This window comes from Salvelinus namaycush, chromosome 35, assembly GCF_016432855.1.
Source record: "Salvelinus namaycush isolate Seneca chromosome 35, SaNama_1.0, whole genome shotgun sequence".
In the NCBI taxonomy this organism is placed as follows: domain Eukaryota; kingdom Metazoa; phylum Chordata; class Actinopteri; order Salmoniformes; family Salmonidae; genus Salvelinus; species Salvelinus namaycush.
Genome location: NC_052341.1, coordinates 12,157,067 through 12,168,224, shown reverse-complemented (window position 1 = coordinate 12,168,224; position 11,158 = coordinate 12,157,067).

Below are 11,158 nucleotides of genomic sequence, written 5' to 3'. Positions count from 1 at the left end.
CAGATAGATACACTACATGACCAAAAGTATGTGGACACCTGCTCGTTGAACATCTCATTCCAAAATCATGGGCATTAATATTCAGTAGGTCACCCCTTTGCTACTATAACAGCCTCCACTCTTCTGGGAAGGCTTTCCACTAGATGTTGAAACATTGCTGCGGGGACTTCCTATAATTCAGCCAAAAGAGCATTAGTGAGGTCGGGCACTGATGTTGAGTGATTAGGCCTGGCTCAAAGTCGGCGTTCCAACTCACCCCAAAGGTGTTCGATGGGGTTGAGGTCAGGGCTCTGTACAGGCCAGTCAAGTTCTTCCACACCAGTCTCGACAAATCATTTCTGCATGGACCTTGCTTTGTGCACGGGTGCACTGTCATGCTGAAACAGGAAAGGGCCTTCCCCAAACTGTTGCCACAAAGTTGGAAGCACAGAATCATAAAACATTTCATTGTAGATGATTTCCCTTCACTGGAACTAAGGGGCCCAGCCCGAACCATGAAAAACAGCCCCAGACCATTATTCCTCCTCTACCAAACTTTGCAGTTGGCACTATGAATTCGGACAGGGAGCGTTTCCTGGCATCCGCCAAACCCAGATTCGTCCAGATGGTGAAGCGTGATTCATCACTCCAGAGAACGTGTTTCCACTGCTCCAGAGTCCAATGGCTGTGAGCTTTACCACTAGTAAGTGTTGCAACCGAGGACAAGCGATTCTAACACGTTACAGTACCCTGCGGTCCCGTTCTGTGAGCTTGTGTGGCCTACCACATCGCAGCTGAGCCGTTGTTGCTCATAGACGTTTACACTTCACAATAACAGCACTTACAGTTGACCGGGGCAGCTCTAACAGGGCAAACATTTGGCGAACTGACTTGGTGGAAAGGTGGCATCCTATGACGGTGCTACGTTGAAAGTCACTGAGCTCTTCAGTAAGGCCATTCTACTGCCACCTTGTTTCACTGGAGATTGCATGGTGCTCGATTTTATACACCTGTCAGTAACAGGTGTGGCTGAAATAGCCAAATCCACTCATTTGAAGGGGTGTCCACATACTCTTGTATATAGAGTTTATATGAAAAAAAATCAAGGTACTAAAATAAACCACACCAGTGTGTCTGATAATATGAGTTCTGTTGATCTATGATCAGGTCTCCCGTTGCCATATAAATGTATTCATTATGATTTAGAAGGCAAAACTGATCCTAGATCAGCACTCCTACTCTGAAATTCTTTGTGGATACAGGCCATACAGAAACACAACTGCGTGACTTTGCAGTTAAGACTCTATGCGGTACTAAGTGTTTACCCACCTAAAACATCATTAAAATCAGCATGTGTTTTATTATTTCCAATAGCCCTCTATGTAACCAAGGTTCAGGGAGGACACACACAAACAGCTGTGCTGCCGGCAGACTCGGCTCTGTTGTGGAGTGTGTGTATGTGTGTGTGTGTCTATGCTTGCATGTGTATGTGCAAATGCGAGCATGTGTGTGTGTATGTATGTGTCTATGAGCGTGTGTGTATGTGTGTGTATGTGTGAATCCTCAATGGAATGTTTCATGTGGACCCACAATGCCCTGTGGTATTATTGAAGTGTAATGAGAAGGCCAGCTCACACACCCCAGCCCATCTCTTACGCCTCATTACTGCATTTACAATTTGCAATTATAACAGAAAACACCCCAAAATACAGCAGTAGGCCAAAATGCTGTGCAGTGGTTGTGATCATCGGCAGTGTGTGTGTGTGTGTGTGTGTGTGTGTGTGTGTGTGTGTGTGTGTGTGTGTGTGTGTGTGTGTGTGTGTGTGTGTGTGTCAGTCCAGCATGCTGTGCAGTGTGGTTGTCATCACAGGGCAGTAGTTGTTTTCACACTTCTATGAGCGTTTAATGATGATCTGGTGTCTGGAGCTATAGCTCTGAGGTAAAGTGACAAATACATAACAATCACAGAGGTGAAGATGATTGAAAACAGTAACAGCAGCTACCTGTTCAAAATACATGTGGCTGTATAGCAGCCAGATTATAATGCATCAATCACTGTGTATCATACACCTCTTACATACAGCATGTACATGTTGTCCTCTGAAAAGCCCCCTATTTATTTGTATATATATGTATATACAGTACCAGTCAAAAGATTGGACACACCTTCTCATTCCCAGGTTTTTCTTTATTTTACTATTTTCTACATTGTAGAATAATAGTGAAGGCAGCGAAACTATGAAATAACACATGGAATCATGTAGTAACCCAAAAAGTGTTAAACAAATCAAAACATATTATACATTTGACATTTTTTAAAGTAGCCAGCCTTTGCCTTAATGACAGCTTTGCACACACTTGTCATTCTCTCAACCAGCTTCATGAGGTAGTCACCTGGAATGCATTTCAATTAACAGGTGTGCCTTGTTAAACGTTTCATTTGTGGAATGTCTTTCCTTCTTAATGCATTTGAGCCAATTAGTTGTGTTGTGACAAGGTAGGGGTGGTATACAGAAGATAGCCCATATTATGGCAAGAACAGCTCAAATAAGCAAAGAGAAACGACAGTCCATCATCACTTTAAGACATGACGGTCAGTCAATCCGGAACATTTCAATAACTTTGAAAGTTTCTTCAAGTGCAGTCGCAAAAACCATCAAGCGCTATGATGAAACTGGCTCTCATGAGGACCGCCACAGGAAAGAAAGACCCAGAGTTACCTCTGCTGCAAAGGATAAGTTCATTAGAGTTAACTGCACCTGAGATTGCAGCCCCAAAAAATGACAGACACATCTCAACATCTCAAATGTTCAGAGGAGACTGTGAATCAGGCCTTCATGGTCGAATTGCTGCAAAGAAACCACTACTAAAGGACACCAATAATAATAAGAGACTTGCTTGGACCAAGAAATACCAGCAATGGACACCAGACTGGTGGAAATGTGTCCTTTCGTCTGATGAGTCCACATTTTTTAAATTTTTGGTTACAATCGGCGTGTCTTTGTGAAACGCAGTGTAGGTGAACGGATTTTCTATGCATATGTGGTTCCCACCATGAAGCATGGAGGAGGAGGTGTGATGGTGTGGAGGTGCTTTGCTGGTGTCACTGTCAGTGATTTATTTAGAATTCCAGGCACACTTAACCAGCATGGCTACCACAGCATTCTGCAGCCATACACCATCCCATCTGGTTTGCGCCTAGTGGGACTATCATTTGTTTTTAACAGGAGAATGACCCAACACACCTCCAGGCTGTGTAAGGGCTATTTGTTCAAGAAGGAGAGTGATGGAATGCTGCATCAGATGACCTGGCCTCCACAATCACCCGACCTCAACCGAATTGAGATGGTTTGGGATGAGTTGGACTGCAAAGTGAAGGAAAAGCAGCCAAACAAATGCTCAGCATATGCGGGAACTCCTTCAAGACTGTTGGAAAAGCATCCAAGTGAAGTTGGTTGAGAGAATGCCAAGAGTGTGCAAAGCTATCATCAAGGCAAAGGGTGGCTACTTTGAAGAATATAAAATATAAAATACATTTTGATTTGTTTATATTTTTTTGGTGCTACATGATTCCATGTGTTATTTCATAGTTTTGATGTCTTCACTATTATTCTATAACGTAGAAAATAGTAAAAATAAAGAAAAACCCTTGAATGAGTAGGTGTGTTGAAACTTTTGACTGGTACTGTATATGTAACAGTATAACTTTAGTACGTCCCCTCGCCCCGACACGGGCGCGAACCAGGGACCCTCTGCACACATCAACAACAGTCACCCACGAAGCATCGTTACCCATCGCTCCACAAAAGCCGCGGCCCTTGCAGAGCAAGGGGCAACACTACTTGTAGGTTTCAGAGCAAGTGACGTAACTGATTGAAACGCTAGTAGCGCGTACCCGCTAACTAGCTAGCCATTTCACATCCGTTACACTCACCCCCCTTTCAACCTCCTCCTTTTCCGCAGCAACCAGTGATCCGGGTCAACAGCATCAATGTAACAGTATAACTTTAAACCGTCCCCTCGCCCCGACACGGGCGCGAACCAGGGACCCTCTGCACACATCAACAACGGTCGCCCACGAAGCATTGTTACCCATCGCTCCACAAAGGCCACGGCCCTTGCAGAGCAAGGGGCAACACTACTAATAGGTTTCAGAGCAAGTGACGTAACTGATTGAAATGCTACTAGCGCGTACCCGCTAACTAGCTAGCCATTTCACATCCGTTACACTCACCCCCCTTTCAACCTCCTCCTTTTCCGCAGCAACCAGTGATCCGGGTCAACAGCATCAATGTAACAGTATAACTTTAAACCGTCCCCTCGCCCCGACACGGGCGCGAACCAGGGACCCTCTGCACACATCAACAACGGTCGCCCACCAAGCATCGTTACCCATCGCTCCACAAAGGCCACGGCCCTTGCAGAGCAAGGGGCAACACTACTTGTAGGTTTCAGAGCAAGTGACGTAACTGATTGAAACGCTAGTAGCGCGTACCCGCTAACTAGCTAGCCATTTCACATCCGTTACATATATATACACGTGTCTTTTCCTAAGTACTTTATTGAGGAAAAATAGAATTGCTACGATTGTGATATATTGTTGTCTCACCTAGCTATCTTAAAATGCATGCACTGTAAGTCGCTCTGTATAAGAATGTCTGCTAAATGACTAAAATGTAAATGTAAATAAAGGTTGCAATGCAAAAGCATACTGTAACTAGAGATGAGAGCTATATAACTACAGTAATGACAATTTTCCTTTATAATCTGGAGAAAATTGCCTCCTTCCATCTATGGAGTCATTTGAGGTTCCTTCAACACAATGTAATGGAGGGATGGAGAGAGGAACTATTTATACCACAGCCTGGGGGGTGAGACAGCTGTGTCAGAAGTCAACAGTCTTGGCCTTTCTCTCTGTGCATCAATGCAATCTTCAAGTGTACACACACACACACACACACACACACACACACACACACACACACACACACACACACACACACACACACACACACACACACACACACACACACACACGCAGATTCACACACAACACTCCTCTCAATTTTTAAAATAGAATTTTCACCAAAGATTTTACTCAACATGACAAACCATGCCGTATAAACAGAGACACTATATTTAGGAAAGGATATCAGAGCAAGGTTGGAATGTGAAGAACGACTGAGACTGATGTTCTGTATTGTGATGTTCTGTATTGTGATCTACTGGCATTTCTGGGACATCATTTTTAATTGTACAAGAAGATAGATCAAAACAAAGGGAAGCATATCCCTATCTATAGCACCACCGTACAGCATCCACAGCCCAACTAGCACTAGCAGAGCATCATTTGGAAGCTGCAGCTATCCTCCTAATCTGTAGGGGTCTGATCTGCTCTGCTGCTGGAACTGCTAATGAGAATCAATGTGTCTCTGAAGAAAAGGGATATGGGCAGAAGCGTCTCTGTCTGTCCTTAACCTTGTGGCCCAGTCAAAATGAACAGGCTTGACAGCATAACATTGATAATATAAAATCACATTTACTTAATGTTAACCACGGTCACTTGAGGGGGAGGCAAGGCCCCACAATTTATTGATGTATTGCTTTGAAGACGACAAGTTACACCCACTGTGATTTGTTATAGCAATAAAAGGATGGACATAGTCTCTCTCTCTCTCTCTCTCTCTCTCTCTCTGATATCCTTCCATCCCTCTATCCCTCTCTCTCTCTATCCATTTAGCGTTGTAGTGGGTCTGAGCATGAGCAAATTATGAAATTATTGCAATCGAAAGATAAGTCAGGGTAAATCCTACACACTCCTCGCCCAGTCACAATGTGGAGCTGATGACACGTTATTCTTTGGGGACAGGTATTGTATATCATCCAAATGAAGTGGCTGCCGCATGTAGCCCTGGTACTCTGGTTCGTTGTGAGAAAGAAGACATCATTGGCGGACGAGGCCATTCACTAACTGTTACAGTTCAATTCAATTCAAAGGGGCTTTATTGGCATGGGAAACATGTTTACATTGCCAAAGCAAGTGGAATAGATAATAAACAAAAGTGAAATAAACAATCAGAAATGAATAGTAAACATTACAGTTACAAAAGTTTCAAAATAATAGAGACAATTCAAATACTATATGTATATATACACTACCATTCAAAAGTTTGGGGTCACTTAGAAATGTCCTTGTTTTTGAAAGAAAAACTATTTTTTTTGTCCATTAAATTAACATCAAATTGATCAGAAATACAGTGTAGACATTGTTAATGTTGTAAATGACTATTGTAGCTGGAAACGGCTGATATCTAATGGAATATCTCCGTAGGAGTACAGATGCCCATTATCAGCAACCATCACTCCTGTGTTCCAATGGCACGTTGTGTTAGCTAATCCAAGTTTATCATTTTAAAAGGCAAATCGATCATTAGAAAACCCTTTTGCAATTATGTTAGCACAGCTGAAATCTTTTGCGCTGATTAAAGAAGCAATAAAACTGGCCTTCTTTAGACTAGTTGAGTATCTGGAGCATCAGCATTTATGGGTTTGATTACAGGCTTAAAATGGCCAGAAACAAATGACTTTTTTCTGAAACTCATCAGTCTATTCTTGTCCTGAGAAATGAAGGCTATTCCATGCGAGAAATTGGCAAGAAACGGAAGATCTCGTACAACGCTGTGTACTACTCCCTTCACAGAACAGCGCATACTGGCTCTAACCAGAATAGAAAGAGGAGTGGGAGGCCCCAGTGCACAACTGAGCAAGAGGACAAGTACATTAGAGTGTCTAGTTTGAGAAACAGACGCCTCACAAGTCCTCAAATGGCAGCTTCATGAAATAGTACCCGCACAACACCAGTCTCAACGTCATCAGTGAAGAGGCGACTCCGGGATGCTGGCCTTCTAGGCTAGGTTGCAAAGAAAAGCCATATCTCAGACTGGCCAATAAAAATAAAGATGAAGATGGGCAAAAGAACAGTCAATATGGAACATTTCAAGAACTTTGAACGTTTCTTCAAGTGCAGTCGCAGAAACCATCAAGCGCTATGATGAAACTGGCTCTCATGATGACCGCCACAGGAATGGAAGACCCAGAGTTACCTCTGCTGCAGAGGATAAGTTTATTAGAGTTATCAGCCTCAGAAATTGCAGCCCGAATAAATGCTTCACAGAGTTCAAGGAACAGACACATCTCAACATCAACTGTTCAGAGGAGACTGTGTGACTCAGGCCTTCATTGTCAAATTTCTGCAAAGAAACCACTACTAAAGGACTTCAATAATAATAAGAAACTTGCTTGGGCCAAGAAACACGAGCAACGGGCATTAAGCCGGTGGGAATTTGGAATCCCGATCACGGCCGGTTGTGATACAGCCCAGGATCGAACTTGGGTCTGTAGTGATGCCTCTAGCACTGCGATGCAGTGCCTTACACCGCTGCGCCACTCGGGAGGCCCAACGTGCAAATAGTTGAAGTACGAAAGAGAAAATAAATAGACAGATGAATATAGTTAGTATTTACAATGGTGCTTGTGCTTCCCTGGTTGCTCTATTCTTCTGGCAGCAGGTCACAAGTCTTGCTGCTGTGATGACACATAGATATGGGAGTTTATTTGTGGGTCTGTGTAATCTGAGGGAAGTATGTTTCTCCAATATGGTCATACATTTGGCAGGAGGTTAGCAAGTGCAGCTCAGTTTCCTCCACATTTTGTTGGCAGCGGGCACATAGCCTGTCTTGTCCCAAGAGCCAGGTCTGCCTACGGTGGCCTCTCTCAATAGTAAGGCTATGCTCACTGAGTGTGTACAAAGCTTTCCTTAAGTTTGGGTCACAGTGGTCTGGTATTCTGTCACCGCGTACTCTCTGTTAAGGCCAAATAGCATTCTAGTTTGCTCTGTTTTTTGGTTAGTTCTTTCCAATGTGTCAAGTAAATATCTTTTTGTTTTCAGTTGATACTGCCACACTGATTCCTACCACTACTCACACTGAATGAATGATGCTTAGCCTTAGCAGAAGGGAATGAGGGGGGGGTGGCACCTGGTTGAGAATCTGAATACATTCAAATTAAGGAGTGAATGAGTCTCTGTATGCTAGATAACCACTTTGCATAAAGACATGCATTATCCACAACCCTAATCACCCACATTTTCAATGGCCTGGGGACAATATAGAGTTATAAAGTAGATGTTTTATATTTTTGTAATACCGCCTACTCTCTCACGGACAAAAGACTAAAATAGTTGCAGAGAGGCAAGTTTAGAAAATGAAAAATACTGTGAGTTAGTAACTCAGAAATCCACCCACCTCCTTCCATAATCCTTCACATCTAGCACATTAAGATCCTCCTCTGCCACATAAACTGATGCGTTAGACAGTCACAGCTGTAGCTGCTCAAACATCAAATCAGAAGACCAGGGAACTAAGATGTGATATGCATGATGTGACTGATGTCAGGCTGAACCAAGCGATGACAGATCACTGGAAAAGATGGATGAATGGGTGGATTGTGTAGGTGTTCGCTTCGTATTCCTGACTACTGCTCATTAAAAAAACAAGAGACTGCAATTCACCAGAAGGGGGTGAAGTGTGTGTGTGTGTGTGTGTGTGTGTGTGTGTGTGTGTGTGTGTGTGTGTGTGTGTGTGTGTGTGTGTGTGTGTGTGTGTGTGTGTGTGTGCATCTTCATGTTTGTGAGTTTGTGCTTCTGCATGCCTTTATGGGTGAACAAAGAAGTGAATACAAAGTGTTAAAGAACTTCCAACTTGTCGGTCTTCAAATCTCTATCTTCCTCCCTCATAACTTTTCCGCTACTCATCGTCTTTGTTCCGTTTGGCCTTTTATGTATTCTGTGGCTCTGTGGGTTCACTGGGAGACACAGAGTGAGTAGGAAGTGAATGAGTAGGAGAACACAGATAACACAACACAATACATTTTGGGTGCCGGTACTGTTTATATTTAGGTGCAGGAGCTCCGTAATACTTTTGAGCTAATATTCTACAAGAGGAACGAGTGCTCAAGCAGTAGAACATTTGAGACCCAAGTCAAGTACTGGTTGAACATCTGTTTGCAATAATGTTAATCAGAAATGATCTATAGCAGTATGTGTTGCTAGCCTTTCGACTGAAAGGTTCATCATCTGATATGAGTGTGTAATCGTATCACCAACAACATGACACATGAACTACATTTGGAGAGGAGATTTAGATTGTTACCATGGCAACAGCTGGTACAGTGATGAGGAGTGAGAGAATATTGGGAACATACCAGCAAACACCGTAAATGTGCTGAGACTGCTGACAGCTAAAACAACAAGTGAAAAGACTTACCTGGAAAGTTACACCAAGGATACACCATGCCAATTATTAACTTAGATTACTTTAGCAAATAAATAAACAGTGTGAAGTAGGTTAAACCAAGAAAGATGGGTTTTCACCTGTTGGTGTCTGTGTTTATAAGTGTTTGTAAGTGTTTGTAAGTGTGAATGCTGTGCGTGATAAGCCAACATAAACCATAGTATTGAGACTTCACAGATGAGACAGCTGGCCCAGGCCTCTGGAGGAGACAGTTCATGGCACGCTATCCTATCCCCCATAGTCCCATTAAAACACCTGCCCAGGGACTCATTTTCTCAGCAACCAACCAACAACCTCCTCACATCCCAGCCCACATCCCCAGAGACCTAGGAACACCTTGGACCAGCACAACACTGGCACGCTATCCACACAATGATATGCCCACGTCTATCCCTGTTGCTTTCATGTCAACCGGGTCCTGACATGGGAGTCTGCTGTCACAAGGGTCCGCAACAACATCTAAGACCTACAACAACAGCTGTATGGCTATGACCAACCTATCCCCTCCCTCTAGACCTATAGGAACAGCCTGGACCAGCCCCTCCCCTCCCTCTAGACGTATAGGAACATTTATGACTGGGCCTGCCTCACCAACCCCTAACCACCTCCCCTCCCTACAGACCTACACAGGAACACAGACCTGCAGCCAAGCTCCCAACCACCTCATCCCATCCCCATTCCCTCCCTATAGACCTAGGAACAACCGGTGACAGCCCTACCCTGGCACGCTAATCCTACGATAACCCCCTTATCCCCATCCCCTCCCTATAGACCTAGGAACAACCTGTGACAGCCCTACCCTGGCACGCTAATCCTACGATAACCCCCTTATCCTCATCCCCTCCCTATAGACCTAGGAACAACCTGTGACAGCCCTACCCTGGCACGCTAATCCTAAAATAACCCCCTTATCCCCATCCCCTCCCTATAGACCTAGGAACAACCTGTGACAGCCCTACCCTGGCACGCTAATCCTAAAATAACCCCCTTATCCTCATCCCCTCCCTATAGACCTAGGAACAACCTGTGACAGCCCTACCCTGGCACGCTAATCCTAAAATAACCCCCTTATCCCCATCCCCTCCCTATAGACCTAGGAACAACCTGTGACAGCCCTACCCTGGCACGCTAATCCTACGATAACCCCCTTATCCTCATCCCCTCCCTATAGACCTAGGAACAACCTGTGACAGCCCTACCCTGGCACGCTAATCCTACGATAACCCCCTTATCCTCATCCCCTCCCTCTAGACCTAGGAACAACCTGTGACAGCCCTACCCTGGCACGCTAATCCTACGATAACCCCCTTATCCTCATCCCCTCCCTATAGACCTAGGAACAACCTGTGACAGCCCTACCCTGGCACGCTAATCCTACGATAACCCCCTTATCCCCATCCCCTCCCTATAGACCTAGGAACAACCTGTGACAGCCCTACCCTGGCACGCTAATCCTACGATAACCCCCTCATCCCCATCCCCTCCCTATAGACCTAGGAACAACCTGTGACAGCCCTACCCTGGCACGCTAATCCTAAAATAACCCCCTTATCCTCATCCCCTCCCTATAGACCTAGGAACAACCTGTGACAGCCCTACCCTGGCACGCTAATCCTACGATAACCCCCTTATCCCCATCCCCTCCCTATAGACCTAGGAACAACCTGTGACAGCCCTACCCTGGCACGCTAATCCTACGATAACCCCCTTATCCCCATCCCCTCCCTATAGACCTAGGAACAACCTGTGACAGCCCTACCCTGGCACGCTAATCCTACGATAACCCCCTCATCCCCATCCCCTCCCTATAGACCTAGGAACAACCTGTG